Source organism: Ovis canadensis, chromosome 26, assembly GCF_042477335.2.
Source record: "Ovis canadensis isolate MfBH-ARS-UI-01 breed Bighorn chromosome 26, ARS-UI_OviCan_v2, whole genome shotgun sequence".
Classification (NCBI taxonomy): Eukaryota; Metazoa; Chordata; class Mammalia; order Artiodactyla; family Bovidae; genus Ovis; species Ovis canadensis.
In genome coordinates this window covers 57,604,554-57,623,475 of record NC_091270.1, presented here as the reverse complement: position 1 = coordinate 57,623,475, position 18,922 = coordinate 57,604,554, and positions in this window count along the sequence as shown.

Sequence of the window (18,922 nt, the reverse complement as noted above, 5' to 3'; positions counted from 1 at the left end):
TGAATCTAATCACAAATACCAGACATTCTAAAACAGAATATTTTCAGTTTCACACCACAATATACTCCTGTTTTCTGTTAAGAATACTTCCAAATTTACCTATTTATATAATATTTATTAAATGCTTAAGTTTTCCTTCTTTTTTTTTTTTCAGAAACATCAATAGTTGAATGGACGGAAGTTAAGAAAGGTTTCTAAAGTTAGCTCAAGATAAGGCAGAGTAAATGACCAGAACTTTCTATTAGCCCAGCAGAGGTGCTGAGGGTTTGTATCCGTGTGTGTGCAATAAGGAGGGACAAATCTGACTCCATATTGGATCCATTTATTTACTTTAACCTTTCTATCGCTTTTGCTACGAAAGGGATGTGCCTATAAACTTAAATTATACACAGAGGCCCATCTCTGGGAATGCTGCCTCCCGGATCATGAGCATTATACCTTTGTTTAACTCACAGGAAACTTCCTAACAAGGCCCATCTGTGATTGACTGCGGGGCAGAGAAATTCACCACGTTCCCTCTAAAGGCTGATGAAACCAGGAAGTGTTTGACTTGACTCCCTTCCCTTTTTGTATAGAAAGACCCCGAATTCTAACTCTCTGTCAGCTGGCTTTCCGAATAAAGTCACTATCCCTGGGGGACCTCCCTGGTGGTCCAGTGGCTAAGACTCCAAGCTCCCGATGCAGGGGACCAGGGTTCGATCCCTGGTCAGGGAACTAGACCTACATGCTGCAACTAAGAGTTCTCATGCCGCAGTCAAAGACCCTGCATGTGGCAATGACGATCAAAGATTCCGAGTGCCACAACTAAGACGGCACAGTCAAATAAATAATCAAAAATAAAGACATATAAGTCGCTCCTCCCTGCCCCAGTGATTTGTCCCCCGATTAGGCCTGTCGTGCAGCGAGCAGTGTATCGTCTGTGCTTTCTTCCTGCCGCATTCACCTTTTTTCACGAAGAGAAACGAAACATCTTTGTACCTTTCCTCACCTCCAGACAAGCCACTCCAACAGACCGAAAGCAAACCACAAGCGTGCCTGTATCCTCAGCGTTTTGTCCTGGGTCTGCAGTGAGAAGGAAGCCTGCCCCTTGGGCAGCTGTGCCCCGTGCTGTCCTTCACAAGCGCGGAACGACACTTGTGATACCGGTTCTCTGAACGATTGAAGGATTACTCGAGTTGTTCGAATGATGTCATTCTGCCGCAGTTCCTCTGGCTATTTGGCTTTCATACTGCAAATGCACTAAAAATTTAGGTCCCAGCTTGAACTTTTATTTATGCTGAGGTCAGCTGTGTGGATTGCCTCGTTATACAGAGCCTGCAGGGGCAACCCTTCCGGGCAGGCAGCCAGCACTCTCCGTCGCAGGAACAATTTCAGCTCAATTTACAAAACAAAAGAGAGGGATCCAGTTGATCTATAAAGACCAGCTCTGCAAGAATTAGTGCAGAATGGTGATCAGTCACAGTTTGCCCATCTTCCTGAGAGAATAAAACAGTCTTCAGAGATCGTATCCCTCTTCTTTCAACGGAAGCATCCACTCTTGTTCTCTTATTAAAAAACAAAAAACTCAGACTATCAGAAGACTTATTATCTAATGTTGATAGATTTGATGGATAAAAATTGGTGAAAGACTGCTTAAGGGATGCATGTAATAAGTGATTTCTAAATCCTGGGGAAACTTGAGGGTAAGCGGTGCTGACTGCCCCCGAGGACCCCATCCAGTCTCATCCGTTCACTTTTTCTTTTGACCCTTGCAAGGGGATCTGAGGTCCCCAGGCCCTCTAGGTTGTTCTTGCAGGTTATGCAAGCACAGATGAACCGGGTAAGTCAGCATTCTAAACGTGGGATTCTGCTTCTCTGCTGCTACTGAAGACTTCCCATCCCCCAGAATGTAGGCTCAAATGAGCCGTGAGCATTGCTTTTCCCTCCCTCATCCGACTGCAGTGACGAAGCGTCTGTGTTTGGTGTCTGTATTTGTTCTCTGTTGCTTCTATAGTGAGGAACCACAACGCAGTGTCATAACACAACACAAATTTATGATCTTCCAGTTTCGGAGGTCAGAAGTCCAGAGAGGGTCTTGAGAGGCGAAAATCCAGGTATTGGCAAGGCTGTGTTTCTTTCCAGAGCATCTAGGGGAAGACTTTTTTTTGTCGTTTCCAGCTTCCAGAGATTGTCCCCATTCCTTGTTGGTGGTTCACTTCCATCTTCAAAGCCAGCAATGGCCATCCCTGCCCCATAATTCCTCATTTAAAGAACTGTGGTGATTACACTGGCCCACCTGCATGACCCAGGCTAACCTCTTAGGTTTAAGGTCAGCTGATATGCAACTTGAATACCATCTGCAAGATTAATCCCTGCTCTCGTGAGCTGTAAGATGCTCTGAGTTTCCGGGGAATTATGGCACAGTTGTGCCTTTGAGTGCGTTGTTCTGCTTGCTGCCGCGACTGTCAGGCAGTAATGAAACCATATCGCTGTCGCAGTGCTCAGTAAAGCTCTCCCTTCTTCCTCGTTTCATCTGCACAGACCTCACCTTGCCAGACCTCGTGTCCCTTTCTCTCATCTCTGTTCACGCACTAGGTCCCCTTCTGAACTGCCTGCCCCCACCGTCTGAATTCCTCCTCACCCTTCAATCACAAGACACCTCTTTAGTGATGGCATTTCTGACTCTTCCATGCCATTTGTTCCTTCTCCCGTTGCGGGCCTTTCTATACCTCATTCGTCTATTCCACAAGTATTAAGAAAATATGTGTTGAGGAACACACACGTGTCAGAAGAATGAAATGTCCTTGCTCCCATGTGTTCTGCATTTTAGTAGTGGAGATAACACACAGGTAAATAAGAGAAATAGTTTCAGGCAGTGACAAGAATTGTGCAGCAAGGGTGGAATGAAATAGAAATCGGGCCTTTCTCCAGAAGGAGAGGACGCTGAGAAACCATGGGAGGACAGGAGCCAGCTTACGATGATCTGAGGGAAAAGTGTTCCAGGCAGAAGGAACAGCAGATGTGAATGCTCTGAGCTGGGAATGAGCTTGGGAGGTTGGTGATGAGGAAAGGAAGCCAGGGAAGCAGGAAGTCAGAGAGAGCGGAAGGCGAGGTATTTTTTTAATTTTTATTTTTAACATTTTGGCCATGCTCCATGGCATATGGGATCTTAGTGTCCTGGCCAGGGAGCAAACACCTGCCTCCTGCGGTGAAGCTAGGAGTCCTAACCACTGGGCTGCCAGGCAATTCCCTAGAGGTTTAAAAATAGAAACCAATAGGCTACAAAAAAAATTCATGATGACTTTAAAATAAAACTGACAATGGCTAAAACTGAACACGATAAGACTTATTGTTGACTCAAAAATAACAGAATTAAATCTTGGCAAAATGAAAATCTGAAAACTTGATAAGGCAGATGGACAAAATAAGTCATTGACAGAAATCTTAATAGTTGAAACTCTGATTGGGAAAAAAAATAATGAATCAACTCCTTTAAGATTTTCGGGGAGAAATTTGATTTTTATGAAAAGAGTTCCAGCAAACAAAGTAAAAATGGGAACTATTTGAAATGGTTTAACTTCACCAAAACTGGTCAATTATTGATTAGTTTTACAATAAATTATTCAAATCAAGTTGGCCTAATGGATTTGTCCAGTTAATACTTTCCTGCTGAAAATGTATCAATGTCAAGATAATTCTGACTAAAATGTACTCATAAACTTGTCAAAGAATCAACTCTCTATGGGTTTGAAATGACTGCCATTAAAAAATCCTATGGAATCATGCTGGGTGAAGTGAGTCACACAGAGAAAAATGTCACTCCTATGTGGAATCTAAAATAAACAATATGGATGAACTTATTTACAGAACAGGGACAAACTCACAGACATGCAGACAAGCTTATGGTTCCCGAAGGAGAGGGGGCGAGGGTGGAGGAGTGATGTGGGAGACTGGATGGACATGTACACACTGCTCTATATAGATGGTGCGATCACTCACCCAGAGCCAGACATCCTGGAATGCAAAGTCAAGTGGGCCTTAGGAAGCATCACTACCAACAGGGCTAGTGGAGATGATGGAATTCCAGTTGAGCTATTTCAAATCCTGAAAGATGATGCTGTGAAAGTGCTGCACTAAATATGCCAGCAAATTTGAAAAACTCAGCAGTGCCTACAGGACCGGAAAAGGTCAGTTTTCATTCCAATCCCAAAGAAAGGCAATGCCAAAGAATGCTCAAACTACCACACAACTGCACTCATCTCACACGCTAGCAGGGTAATGCTCAAAATTCTCCAAGCCAGGCTTCAACAGTACATGAACCGTGCACTTCCAGATGTTCAAGCTGGTTTTAGAAAAGGCAGAGGAACCAGAGACCAAATTGCCAACATCTGTTGGATCATAGAAAAAGCAAAGGAGTTCCAGGAAAACATCTGCTTTATTGACTACACCAAAGTCTTTGATGAGGGCTTCCCTAGTGGCTCAGACGGTAAAGCGTCTGTCTGCAATGCAGGAGACCTGGGTTCAATCCCTGGGTTGGGAAGATCCCCTGGAGAAGGAAATGGCAGCCCACTCCAGTATTCTTGCCTGGAAAATCCCATGGACCACGGAACCTGGTAGGTTACCGTCCACGGGGTCTCAAAGAGTCAGACATGACTGAGGGACCTCACTTTCATTTTCAAAGCCTTTGACTGTGTGGATCACAATAAACTGTGGAAAATTCTGAAAGAGATCGGAATACCAGACCACCTGACCTGCCTCTTGAGAAATCTGTATGCAGGTCAAAAAGCAACAGAACTGGACATGGAAAAACAGACTGGTTCCAAATCGGGAAAGGAATACATCAAGGCTGTATAAGGTCACCCTGCTTATTTAACTTATGTGCAGAGTACATCATGAGAAATGCTGGACTGGATGAAGCACAAGCTGGAATCAAGATTGCTGGGAGAAATAGCAATAACCTCAAGTATGCAGATGACACCACCCTTATGGCAGAAAATGAAGAGGAGCTAAAGAGCCGCTTGATGGAAGTAAAAGAGGAGAGTGAAAAAGTTGGCTTAAAGCTCAACATTCAGAAAACGAAGATCATGGCATCCGGTCCCATCACTTTATGGCAAATAGATGGGGAAACAATGGAAACAGTGACAAACTTTATTTTTTTAGGCTCCAAAATCACTGCAGATGGTGACTGTAGCCATGAAATTAAAAGACACTTAACCCTGGGAAGAAAAGTTATGACCGACCTAGACAGAATATTAAAAACCAGAGACGTTACTTTGGCAACAAAGGTCCGCCTAGTCAAAGCTATGGTTTTTCCAGTAGTCATGTATGAATGTGAGAGTTAGACTATAAAGAAAGCTGAGTGCTGAAAAGCTGATGCTTTTGAACTATGGTGTTGGTGAAGGCTCTTGAGAGTCCCTTGGACTGCAAGGAGATCCAACCAGTCCATCCTAAAGGGAATCAGTCCTGAATATTCATTGGAAGGACTGATGCTGAAGCTGAAACTCCAATACCTTGGCCACTTGATGTGAAGAGCTGACTCATTGGAAAAGACCCTGATGCTGGGAAAGATTGAAGGCAGGAGGAGAAGGGGACGACAGAGGATGAGGATGAGATGGTTGGATGGTATCCCTGACTTGATGGACATTAGTTTGGGTGGACTCTGGGAGTTGGTGATGGACAGGGAGGCCTGGCGTGCTGTAGTCCATGGGGTGGCAAAGAGTCGGACACGACTCAGTGACTGAACTGAACTGAACTGATGTATAAAATAAATAACTAATAGGAATCTGCTGTGTAGTACAAGGAATTCTACTCATTACTCTGTTATGGCCTATATGAGAAAAAAAATTTTTTTTAAAGAGAGTGGATATATGTATATGTGTAACTGAATCATTTTCTGTACACCTGAAACTTATACAGCATTGTGAATTAACTAGACTCCAGTAAAACTTTTTTTAAATTTCCATAGGTTTTAGTACTATAAATAAAACTAACAACAAAAAGTGACTTACTCTATAGCACAGTGAGCTCCACTCAACACTCTGTAATGACCTATATGGGAAAAGAATCTTAAAAAGAGTGGATACATGTATATGCATAGCTAAAACATCCTATATAGTTATATCCTGTATAACTAAAACCTGAAGCCAACACAACATTGCAAATCAGCTGTACTTCATACATTTTAAGGCTAAACTGGCAAAATCAAAATGGTAAGCTCCAAAGTTTTAAAAATATAAAAACTGGTTTTAATTCATATTTTCAAGTATTTTTAATTCATATTTTGGTTGTAGTAGTAATAAAAATTTTGAAACATTTTTGAGAATATACAAAGTAAAAAGAAAAAATTATCCATACTATCACTGAAACAAAACTATTGTAAATCTTTTGATATATTCTCCCAATCTTTTTATGTACAGATATTTTTAAAAGGCAGTTGTAATGCTATTTCATATGCAATTTTCACAGATTGTCACTTAACAGTAAATTATCAATATTTTCATGTCATTACTTCACCTTCATAAACATTCTTTTTAAAGACAGGAGAATTCAAATTTTCTTATGTTTGAGCAGTTAAAGATTTGCCAGATTTACACTAATATACTGTTGTTGTTCACTCCCTCAGTCGTGCCCGACTCTTTGTGACCCCGTGGACTGCAGCACACCAGGCCTCCCTGTCCATCACCAACTCCCAGAGCTTAGTCAAACTCATATCCATTGAGCAGGTGATGCCACCCAACCACCTCATCCTCTGCCGTCCCCTTCTCCTCCCGCCTTCAATCTTTCCCAGCATCAGGGTCTTTTCCAATGAGTCAGCTCTTCACATCAGGTGGCCAAGGTACTGGAGCTTCAGCTTCAGCATCAGTCCTTCCAGTGAATATTCAGGACTGATTCCCTTTAGGATGGACTGGTTGGATCTCCTTGCAGTCCAAGGGACTCTCAAGAGTCCTCCAACACTGCAGTTCAAAAGCATCAATTCTTTGGCACTGAGCCTTCTTTATGGTCCAACTCTCACAGCCATACATGACTACTGGGAAGGCCACAGCTTTGACTGTATGGACCTTTGTTGGCATTATTATATAGTGATGTATAAACAGCGCTGTATATCATTTCACATACAGATTTTTCTATTTTTAGGATAATTTTTCTAAGATTGAGCGCCAGAAATGGAGTTTAGTGCCAAGGCTTCTTTATTCTTTCAGTTTGGAAGAAAGAGACTGATTTTCACCAGTGATACCCTGACCACAAATGGAGACAGTGAGGAAGCAACTCAAACACCTAGTAATTCAGATGCTGTATTATTTAACTGTTACCCTGGGAGACTGTGGTGTTTAAGGGGAATTGGACGGTTTTTTTTTGCCAGTTTGTTTTCACTGAAGCGTAGTTGATTCACAGTGTCGTGTTAATTCCTGCTGTACAGCAAAGTGAGTCAGGCAGACACAGGCATTTATCCTTCTTCATATCCTTTTCCATTATGCTCCATCATAAGATGCTGAGCAGAGGTCCCTGTGCTGTTCGGTGGGATCTGCTGTCCACCCACTCAGTCGTGTGGCTTTATATGTATATCATACACATGTAAATATTAGTATAGTGTATAATAGTTTATACCTGCTGATGAAAGTTCTTGTTTTTAAACTTTTATTTTCATCAAACTAATGAATTCACCTATTTTAAGAAATCATATGGCCCTATCTGGCTTATGATTAATAACAGAAGTACCTGGCCCTATTCGCCCCATCCTTCAGTCCCCAGCTTTCAGCCTCTCACTATCTCCTTCAGTTCAATCGCTCAGTCGTGTCCGACTCTTTGTGACCCCATGAATCGCAGCACGCCAGGCCTCCCTGTCCATCACCAACTCCCGGAGTTTGCTCAAACTCATGTCCATCGAGTCGGTGATGCCATCCAACCACCTCATCCTTTGTTGTCCCTTCTCCTCCTGCCCCCAATCCCTCCCAGCATCAGGGTCTTTTCCAATGAGTCAACTCTTTGCATGTGGTGGCCAAAGTATTGGCGTTTCAGCTTCAGCATCAATCCTTCCAATGAACACTCAGGACTGATCTCCTTTAGAATGGACTGGTTGGATCTCCTTGCAGTCCAAGGGACTCTCAAGAGTCTTCTCCAGCACCACAGTTCAAAAGCATCAATTCTTCAGCGCTCAGCTTTCTTCACAGTCCAACTCTCACATCCATACATGACTACTGGAAAAACCATAGCCTTGACTAGACGGACCTTTGTTGGCAAAGTAATATCTCTGCTTTTCAGTATCTAGGTGGGTCATAACTTTCCTTCCAAGGAGTAAGCATCTTTTAATTTCATGGCTATAGTCACCATCTGCAGTGATTTTGGAGCCTAAAAAAATAATGTCTGAGACTGTTTCCACTGTTTCCCCATCTATTTCCTATGAAGTGATGGGACCGGATGCCATGATCTTAGTTTTCTGAATGTTGAACTTTAAGCCAAGCTTTTCACTCTCCTCTTGCACTTTCATCAAGAGGCTTTTTAGTTCCTCTTCACTTTCTGCCATAAGGGTGGTGTCATCTGCATATCTGAGGTTATTGCTATTTCTCCCAGCAATCTGATTCCAGCTTATGCTTCTTCCAGCCCAGCATTTCTCATGATGTACTCTGCATATAACTTAAATAAGTAGGGTGATAATAATCTGGAATGGGTGAATTTAAGTCAGATGACCATTATATCTTCTACTGTGGGCAGGAATCCCTCAGAAGAAATGGAGCAGCCATCATGGTCAACAAAAGAGTCCGAAATGCAGTACTTGGATGCAATCTCAAAAACGACAGAATGATCTGTGTTCATTTCAAAGGCAAACCATTCAATATCATGGTAATCCAAGCCTATGCCCCGACCAGTAGCGCTGAAGAAGCTGAAGTTGAATGGTTCTATGAAGACCTACAAGACCTTTTAGAACTAACACCCAAAAAAGATGTCCTTTTCATTATAGGGGACTGGAATGCAAAAGTAGGAAGTCAAGAAACACCTGGAGTAACAGGCAAATTTGGCCTTGGAATACAGAACGAAGCAGGGCAAAGACTAATAGAGTTTTGCCAAGAGAACACACTGGTCATAGCAAACACCCTCTTCCAACAACATAAAATAAGACTCTACACATGGACATCACCAGATGGTCAACACCAAAACCAGATTGATTATATTCTTTGCAGTCAAAGATGGAGAAGCTCTATACAGTCAGCAAAAACAAGACCAGGAGCTGACTATGGCTCAGATCATGAACTCCTTATTGCCAAATTCAGACTTAAATTGAAGAAAGTAGGCAAAACCATTAGACCATTCAGGTATGACCTAAATCAAATCCTTTATGATTGTACAGTGGAAATGAGAAATTTAAGGGACAGAGTGCCTGATGAACTATGGACGGAGGTTCATGACATTGTACAGTATCTCCTTAGTATTTCTAAATGATATCTTTATAATGCTATTGCTTTTACTCACATGTTTCAGGCATTATCTATTGACTTTCTATTGAATTGGCCAAAAAGTTTGTACAGTTTTGTTTTGTTTTTCTGTAAAGATGAGAATGAAATAAATAACACTTCTCTAGCACACATATTTCTTCCTCCGCACCTTGTCTACTCCTCCCCCCCCCCAACACACATGTAATACCCTCCTCTTCCTTCCATCCTCCTAATCTATGTTATATCACCTTAGTAACCTTCTAGAGAAGATGTCTAGAAAGGGAGTTTTTGGAAAATTTATCTGTCTTAAATTATCTTTATCCGACCCTTGCACGTGACTGATGGTTCAGTTGGGTTTTGCAGTCAAGTATTTTTATTCCAAAAATTGGAAGGCATTCCTCAGGTGTTCAGTGCCACTGTTGAGAAGTCCCATGATAGTCTGATTTCTATGTGATCATATTGCATGTGATCCGGTCTTTCTTTCTGGGTGTTTTTTATTATTCTTTCTTTGTCCCTGATGCTTTGAAATTTCACCATGATGTGCCTTGAAGTTAATTTTTTTTTCATTACCTGTGCAGCATAATCTGAGAGTATTCTAATCTGGAAACGCTTTCATTTAATTCCAGGAAAATTCTCTGGAATTATTTTTTTGATCATTTTCTTTCCAGAACTCCTACGACATCTCCTGGATTCACCTTTTTTTTTTTCAAGATTTTTTTTAATTGAAGGATAATTCCTTTACAATATTGTGTGGGTTTCTGCCAAACGATGTGGACTATTTTTAAAGTCTGTATTTAATTTATAACAATATTGCTCTGTTTCATGTTTTGGTTTTTTTGGCTGCAAGGCCAACCAGGGACAAAACTCTTGCACTGGAAAGTGAAGTCTCAACCACTGGACGGCCAGAGGAGTCCCTCCTGGATTAATCTTTAAGTTTAAAAAAAAAAAACTGCTTGTAAAAGTCCATTTTTTTTTGGTATTTCTGTTCTGCATAATTGTTTCTTTGCTTTCTAATTTTTCCAATAGAATTTTATATATTGTCTTTATTACTCAGTAATTCTTGCTTTTCCTGTTTCTTTTTTGTAGCATCCAGTTCATGGGTGCTCTGTCTTCTCTTATCTCTCCTATGATAAAGTGCTTTTCTTGCTTCTTGTATTGTTCTTAGTTTCTATGTCCTTTCCATATGGTAGCCTCTTCCCTCAAAAGTCACTGTTCTCTGTTTATATCTGAATGAAGCATTAGAAAGCTGATGTGTGTGTGTGTGTGTTGGGAAGCTCTAGGGAGCGGCACTGATTGTTATAAAGCCTCACTGGAGGGTGGGAGCTGGGTGGGACCTACTGCTTCACTTATGCAAACGTTGAACCAGTCCCATTGTTTTCAGTTTCATACTCACCGTGGACTCAAAGATTTCCTTTGGAAATTCCCAGCTGTTGGTTCTACTGCTCACAGTGTGTGCATTCAGTCATGTCTGACTCTGTGCGTCCCATGGACTGTAGCCCTCCAGGCTCCTCTCTCCATGGGATTCTCCAGGCAAGAATCCTAGAGTGGGTTGCCATTTCCTTCTCTGGGGGGATCTTCTCGACCCAGGGATTGGACCACAGTCTCTTAGCATCTCCTGGATTGGCAGGCGGGTTCTTTACCACTAGCGCCACCTGGGAAGCCTGTTGGCTCTACTGGGTGGTGTTTGTTTATCCACAGGTCTGTTAGTTCCCCGTGACGTTAGGGGAATTTGGACATGTATGAATTTTGAGTGTCTTGATCTGCTGATTGCCCCCTTTATTAGTCAGTCATCAACTGCTGAGTAGCCAATTACCCTAAAACTTACCAGCTTAAATGACGACATCTATTATCTCACATTTCTGCGGGTCAGACGTCTGCTTAGCCGGGTTCTCTGCTTCAGGGTCTCCACGGGCTGCAGTCAAGGTGCTGAGTGTGGCTGAAGTCATCTCCAGGCGCAGCTGGGGGAAAGATCCACTCTGACCTCACGCACTGCTTGTTGGCAGTATCCAGTCCTGGCTGGTTGTTGTTCAGCCAGCAAGTTCTTGACCACAGGAGTCTCTCCACAGGGCAGCTCCTAACATAGCTAGCCATTGATCGGGGCGAGCGGATAAGAAGAGCTGGAAAGAGAGAGTGTGAGGAAGACATGTTCAGTCTTGGATGACAGAATCTCAGCGGCGGCACCCGTTGCTTTGTCATATTCTGTTTTTATTTTTATTTCATAGTGAAGCACAGCTGATTTACAATCCTGTGTTAGTTTCAGGTGTGCAACAAAGCGATTCAGTTACACGTGTACATGTGTCTACTCACTTGTTTTTGAGTTTCTTTTCCCATTTTGTTTATTACAGAATATTGAGCAGAGTTCCCTGTGCTGTATATAGTAGGTTGGCTATCTACTTTTTATATAGTAGTGTTTCTATGTTAACCCCCAGTTCCCAACTTATCCCTCCTCCGTATTCTATTTTAATTTTTTAAAATATTTTTTTGATGTGGACCGTTTTAAAAGGCCTTATTAAACTTGTTACAACATTGTTTCCCTGTCATGTTTCAGTTTTGGGAGGCTTGAGGCATGCAGGATCTTAGCTCCCCAACCAAGGATTAAACCCACACCCCCTGCATTGGAAGAAGTCTTAACCCGCTGGACCTCCAGGGAATTCCCGCCGTATTCTATTTTTAGAAGCAAGTCACTCTGTCCAGCTCACACTACTGGACCGGGAGGTTGGATTACACAAGGCGGTAAACACCAGGAGGCAGGGATCACCAGGGACTGTCTAAGAAGGCTGCCTACCCCATCCCTACTGATTCTGCTGCAAAGTCTCTGCTTCACTGTGCGCGCGAGTCACGGGAGCCCTTGTTAGCACGTGGCCCCCATCCAGTAACTGGAGAGGGGGTGGGGTGCAACAGTTCTGGGTTTAGTTGCTCTGGGGCAAGTGGGATCCTCCCAGATCAGGGATCAAACCTTCGTCTCCTGCGTTAGCAGGTGGAATCTTCACCACCGAGCCCGCAGGGAAGCCCTGGAGCTATATTTCATACCCGATGTTTCTGCTTTCTTCACCCTCACCCCAGGAAAAATTACTGTAGGTTATTTTTCTGTTATTTTTTAATTCATTTTTAACTGAAGTGCAGTTGATTTACAATGTTGTGCTCATGTCGGCTGTACTGCAAAGTGACACAGTTTTATACATAAATACATTTTTTATACTCTGTCCACTATGATTATCACAGGGTATTGAATACAGTTCCCTGTGCTATACAGTAGGACCTTATTGTTTATCCCCTGCTCCCTTACTGTAGGTTTTTCTTTTCAAACTATGATAGAGAGTATTGAAGATGATTGGGCATTTTTATTTATTGAACTGTCAAGCAACTGTTTCTTACTTTTTAAAAATTTGTTTAGTGTGTTATTAAATCAGTGGAGTACTTAACAAAATTCAACTAGGGTGTCCAGATGGCATTAGATATTTTCCGACTGTATTCAATGAGGCCCCTTGGCCAGATGACTTCTGTTGAGGATGGTCTTGGATTTTTCTGTAACATTGTAAAGATTACACCCATTATGTGTGGATTGCACTTTTCCTATCAGATGCTTCTCTGAGGGAGCGCTCCCATTCCACTGCCATCAGACATTATTTTGTTAAATAGTTACTTATTTATTTGACTGTGTTGGGTCTCACTTGTGGCATATGGGGTCTTTGTTGTGTCAAGAGGGATCTAACCTCAACAACTGAGCCCTTATTTGGAGTGGGAGCCTTTCCAGGCCCACTTGTTACCCGATTCATCCCTTTCTCTTTATACTGAGCCTCAGAAAATGCCACCAGGCAGAGGTTGTGGAAATGTTCACCTCAAGAAGCACAGCGTCTTAGAGAGGACACTTGGAACAAGGTCCGCGCGTCAGGGTGGACTGTGTGTGTCACTGTTCCCGGTTTGAACAACGATAGCGGCGCAATAGTCTCCATCTCACACGTGACTCACAACAGGACCTTGATGGTCCTCTCATGAAGAGGTGGAGTGTGTGTGCTGGTCCTTCAAATCTGGGTGTGCTCCTGACTTCCTTTGTAACTAAAAATGCAGCAAAAGTGGTGTTGCGTGACTTCTGAGGCTCAGACAGAACAGGTGATGTGGCTTCTGCCCTGTCCCTGAAGCACTTGTGCTGGAGCCCTGAGCGGCCCGACGGACGGGGTGCCCAGTTACCCCCCCGAGAGACAGGCTGGGCTGGGCCTCAGGGGGCCGGTTCCTTAGGCCCTGCCCACTGTCTGATCGTCAGGAATGACAGACCCTGAGCCATAAACGCCCAGCCAGGAGGCCTTCCCCGCAAGTCCTGACCCACAGGCACCACTCAATGTCATGAAGTGATTGCTCCGTTTAAAACCACTACGTTCTGAGGGGCTTTCTTGCACTGCGGTAGTAACCAGACTACTCCCTGGAGGAGGGAAGGATGAATTAAAGCATTATCAGTGAGGGGGTCCTTAGCCACTAACAGGAAAGACAGGCTCTGGCCAACCAAAGCAAACTTAACAAGATGCATGCCCTGCTCCAGGGGATCTTTCTGACCCAGGAATCAAACCGGCGTCTCCTGAATCTCCTGAATGGCAGGGGCATTCTTTACTCATAGAGCCATCTGGGAAGCCTCTAACAAGATACAGGTCCAAACTAAGAAGTTAGAAAAAGCAGATGAAAACAGAACAGAAGGAGGGCGACCAAATCAAAAAGCAGAAATCAGAGTAGAACAGAAGACAAATACTGTATAGTGAATCAATAAAGCCCCAAATTGAGCCTTTGAAAAAGCCAGTTAAGTAGATACGCTTCTAGTAGGACTAATGGGGAGAGGGGGTGGGAAAGCACAAATAAACAAAATTAAGAATGAGAAACCACAAAATTGATGGAGGTTTAAAAGGTAATAATTGAACAACTTTTAAATTTGAAAACTTAAATAAATTTGAAAACAAACATCATAGACAAATTCCTAGAATAATAATTTCACGCATCGACTCAGGAAGAATAAGAAAGTCTCTAAAACTGTAATGACGGATATGGTTGCCATGAATTACATGTGTCTTTTGACCCTTGAAACATAGCTAATGACACTGAGGGACTGAATGAATATTTTGTTTTAACTAACTTAAATTTAAAAACTGGAATAGCGTAGAGTACTTTCTGTTCAACACAACCTTGACTGTTTTGGTAGACTGTGTTTTGCTTTATTGCATCTCATAAGATATTGTTACTGCATTGGAGGGTGTTGGGTGTGCACCTCATTTCTAGGATTGTGCATAAACACTTCACTCATCTTGGTGTCCATAGATTAATTCAGATTGAGTGATTTTTTCTATGCACAATGTAATACTGAAATGTGTTTAACTGAATGTTTTATGAAGATATAAGGTGAGAAGACATGGTTTACATAGTGACGATACCTAGTGATGATGAAAGTTCTCCAGGCCAGGCTTCAACAACTGTGGACCGTGAACTTCCAGAGGTTCAAGCTGGTTTTAGAAAAGGCAGAGGAAACAGAGATCAAATTGCCAACATCTGCTGGATCATGGAAAAAGCAAGAGAGTTCCAGAAAAACATCTATTTCTGCTTTATTGACTATGTCAAAGCCTTTGACTGTGTGGATCACAATAAACTGTGGAAAATTCTGAAAGAGATGGGAATACCAGACCACCTGACCTGCGTCTTGAGAAACCTATATTCAGGTCAGGAAGCAACAGTTAGAACTGGACATGGAAAAACAGACTGGTTCCAAATAGGAAAAGGAGTACGTCAAGGCTGTATATTGTCACCCTGCTTATTTAACTTATATGCAGAGTACATGATGAGAAATGCTGGCCTGGAAAAAGCGTAAGCTGGAATCAAGATTGCCAGAAGAAAGATCAATAACCTCAGATATGCAGATGACACCACCCTTATGGCAGGAAGTGAAGAAGAACTAAAGAACCTCTTGCTGAAAGTGAAAGAGGAGAGTGAAAAATTTGGCTTAAAGCTCAACATTCAGAAAATAAAGATCATGGCATCCAGTCCCATCACTTCATGGCAAATAGATGGGGAAACAATGGAAACACTGTCAGACTTTATTTTGGGGGGCTCCAAAATTACTGCAGACGGTGACTGCCGCCATGAAGAGCTGACTCATTGGAAAAGACCCTGATGCTGGGAAAGATTGAAGGTGGGAGGAGAAGGGGACAACAGAGGATGAGATGGTTGGATGGCATCACCTACTCAATGGACATGAGTTTGAGTGAACTCGCTATCATGAGGTTGAATAGCAACTGCAACTTGCTGAGCAGAGGAAACCCCCAGAGCTGTCTGTTGACATCTGATGATGTTGCTGTTTTGTGACTTACGCACTGTGTGTGCTTGGGTTTTAAATATTTCCCTGTTTTCATCTCTAATGGTTGACAGGACAAATATAGTCCGTGAAAAAGTGCTCTGCTGTTTTCAAAAACTTAAGAGTGTAGAGGAAATGCCAACCCACTCCAGTGTGCTTGCCTGGAGAACCCCATGGACCAGGATCCTGGTGGGCCACAGTCCGTGGGTCACAGTCAGACACGACTGAGCGGCTAACACACACTAAGGGGTTCCGAGATAAAAATGTTTGAGAACTGCTGATCTAGGGCACAGAGAAGGCAAAGCTAAGGTGGAAAGTTACTGAGGTGCTGGGAACCAGCAGGGTTCACTAGAACAGTTGAAAATGAGGAAAAACACTAGACATCTCTAATTGGCCTTGACTATTGGGAAACCATCTCATCCCCTTTCCCCGCCTCCTCACGTCTCTCCTGCACCCAGGCCCTTAAAGGAAGGGCCCTGCTTGACCTGCTGTACTGAGTTTGGGATCAGAGGACTCTAATGGTAGGCTTGTGGTTGTTTATTGTCACTAAGTCGTGACTGACTCTTTTGTGACCTCATGGACTGTAGCCCACCAGGCTCCCCTGTCCTTGTGATTCTCCAGGCAAGAACACTGGAGAGGGTTGTCATTTCCTCCTCCAGGGGGTCTTCCCAACCGAGGGATCGAACCTGCACCTTCAGCTTTGGCAGGTGGGTTCTTTACCACAGAGCGTCCAGGGAAGCCTGCTGTAGGCACCCCACTTCTTTATCCGCATCCAGACTGAATGGTCCTGTGTGCAGTTTCCCAGGGCCTCGGTGTCAGTGGTTGATAAGGTGATTTTCTCAGGAAATCTGCCTCTTTTAACAGACGACGTTTGAAGACACAGTCACTTTGTTCAAGAAAGTGATTGTTTTTGTCAGAGGAAAGAGAAAGGAGGAGTAGGTAGGAACCCACACTGAATAGTCTGGGAATTCCTGTGGACTGAGTCACAGGCTCCATAGGGTTAAAAACGGAGGCTCCTTAGAAGACAATAGCGACAGGGGCTCCATGGCAGCTCTGGAACTCTGGGGACCGTCCCCCAGGGCACCGCTCTGCCCCTCCTCTGGCTCTGAGGAGCCCCACGCGACTCCAGGGGCCAGTGGTGTGGCTGAGACCGATCAGGGCTATCTATGGCTTTGCAGGCTCTGACAGTTAACCAGCAAGCCGCACAGGATGGAGGCAACCTTTAAGAGCTGGGAGGCTTGAAGATAACAGATTTTATTTCATAGGCATTATCATGGAAGAGAAACCTTATTTCCATTCTTCTTTTCCAACTTAACTGGTAGCATCTTCTCTATTATTGTTTTGTTTTTAACTGGAGGACAATTGCTTTACAATGTTATGTTGGTTTCTGCCTACAAGCACCCCCATCAGCCATCCTCCCTGTTGAGCCTCCCTCCGCTCCTGTACCCCGCCCCTCTGCTCATCACAGAGCACCAGGTGGGGCTCCCTGTTGCACAGCGGCTTCTCACCAGGTATCTATTCGACACGTGATAGTGTATGGATGTCACCGCTGCTTTCTTCATTCATCCCTCTCTCTCTCTTTAAAATATACTCTACTTTTTAGAGCAGTTGCAGGTTCACAGCAACGTTGAATGATGAGTACAGAGGTCCCACAGACCTGTCCCCCGGCACACACACACCTCCTCCCCCTCGATCAACACCCTACAGCACAGGGGAACATTTGTTACCACCGGGGAACCTATATTGACACATCCGAAGTCCACAGCTTATATTAGGGTTCCCACTAGAGGCGAAGAATCCATCTGCCAATGCAGGAGACATAAGAGATGCGGGTTTGATCCCTGGGTCAGGAAGATCCGCTGCAGGAGGGCATGGCACCCCACTCCAGTATTCTTGCCTGGAGAATCCCATGGACAGAGGAGCCTGGTGGGCTACAGTCCATGGGGTCACAGAGAGTCAGACATGACTTAGGGAAACAAAAACAACATCAGAGGTCCTGGAACTGATGCCCTGAGGAATCGCTGAGGAAACCACTGTGATGTCGTCTTTGTGATTTCTGCCTTCTGCACTGTTTGGGTCAGCTTAATTTTACCTATGCAGAAGCAAGTGGCGGTTGACAGAAAATGAAAAAGCAAGCTACAAAGTGTAGCCTGGAGGTCTTGCTCCAGCATCGCAGAGGGTGATAAAGCCCTGAGGTAGGGAAGGAAAGAGGACCGCTTGAGTAGAGAGCTGTGTAGAGTGCTGAGGAGGGGCTCAGAGCCTGTGCAGGGATTTGCAGCGCAGTTTAAGGCACTGGATTAAAAAAAAAGCAAGAGGAAGCTATTGAAGGGTTCTGAGCAGAGTACTTAGATCTCATTTACATTAAAAAACAACACTCCAACTGTGGAGAAGTTGCTGTAGGTGGATACAGAAGTCATTCCTCCATGAGGGAACTAGTACAGAAGCCCGGGCAAGCGATGACGGTGGTTTGATGCAGAGTAATATCCACGCTGATGGTGAGAAGTATTAAAACTGAAGTTGGAATACCACACAGGGCTTCCCAGGTGGTTCACTGGTAATGAATCCGCCTGCCAGTGCAGGAAACAGGAGTTCGATCCCTGGGTAGGGAAGATCCCCTGGAGGAGGGAATGGCGACCCACTCTGGTATTCTGGCCTGGAGAATCCATAGACAGAGGAGCCTGGTGGGCTACAGTCCATGGGGTTGCAAAGAGTCAGACATGACTTAGTGACGCGATTTATCCACTAAACAGCACTGGGCAACAGAATAGCTCAGATTTCTTAATGGATTGAATAGAGGTATAATAGGCAGTGAGAGAGACAGACAGAGGGACAGGGAGAGAAAATGGCTTCAGGAACTGGCAAATTTACCAAAATGTGAAGATTAAGATGGAGTGGTGTGTGTACTCATGGGGTGGTGGAGGGAGAAGGGATGTCTCACACATTACAGTTCCCTCAACGCTGTACACTGAAAATTTGCAAAGAGCAACTGAGGAAGACATTTACCAGTTGTGAATACCCACATATGACATCTACAAGGGCCATCTTACTGTATTTCTATCCACGTTCTTCAGCCCATCTTACTTTTAAAAACATTTTATTTTTTATTGAAAATATTTATTTATTTAGGCTGCCCTGGGTCTTAGTTGCAGCGCATGGGCTCTTTAGCTGCGCCATGCCAGATTTATTTCCC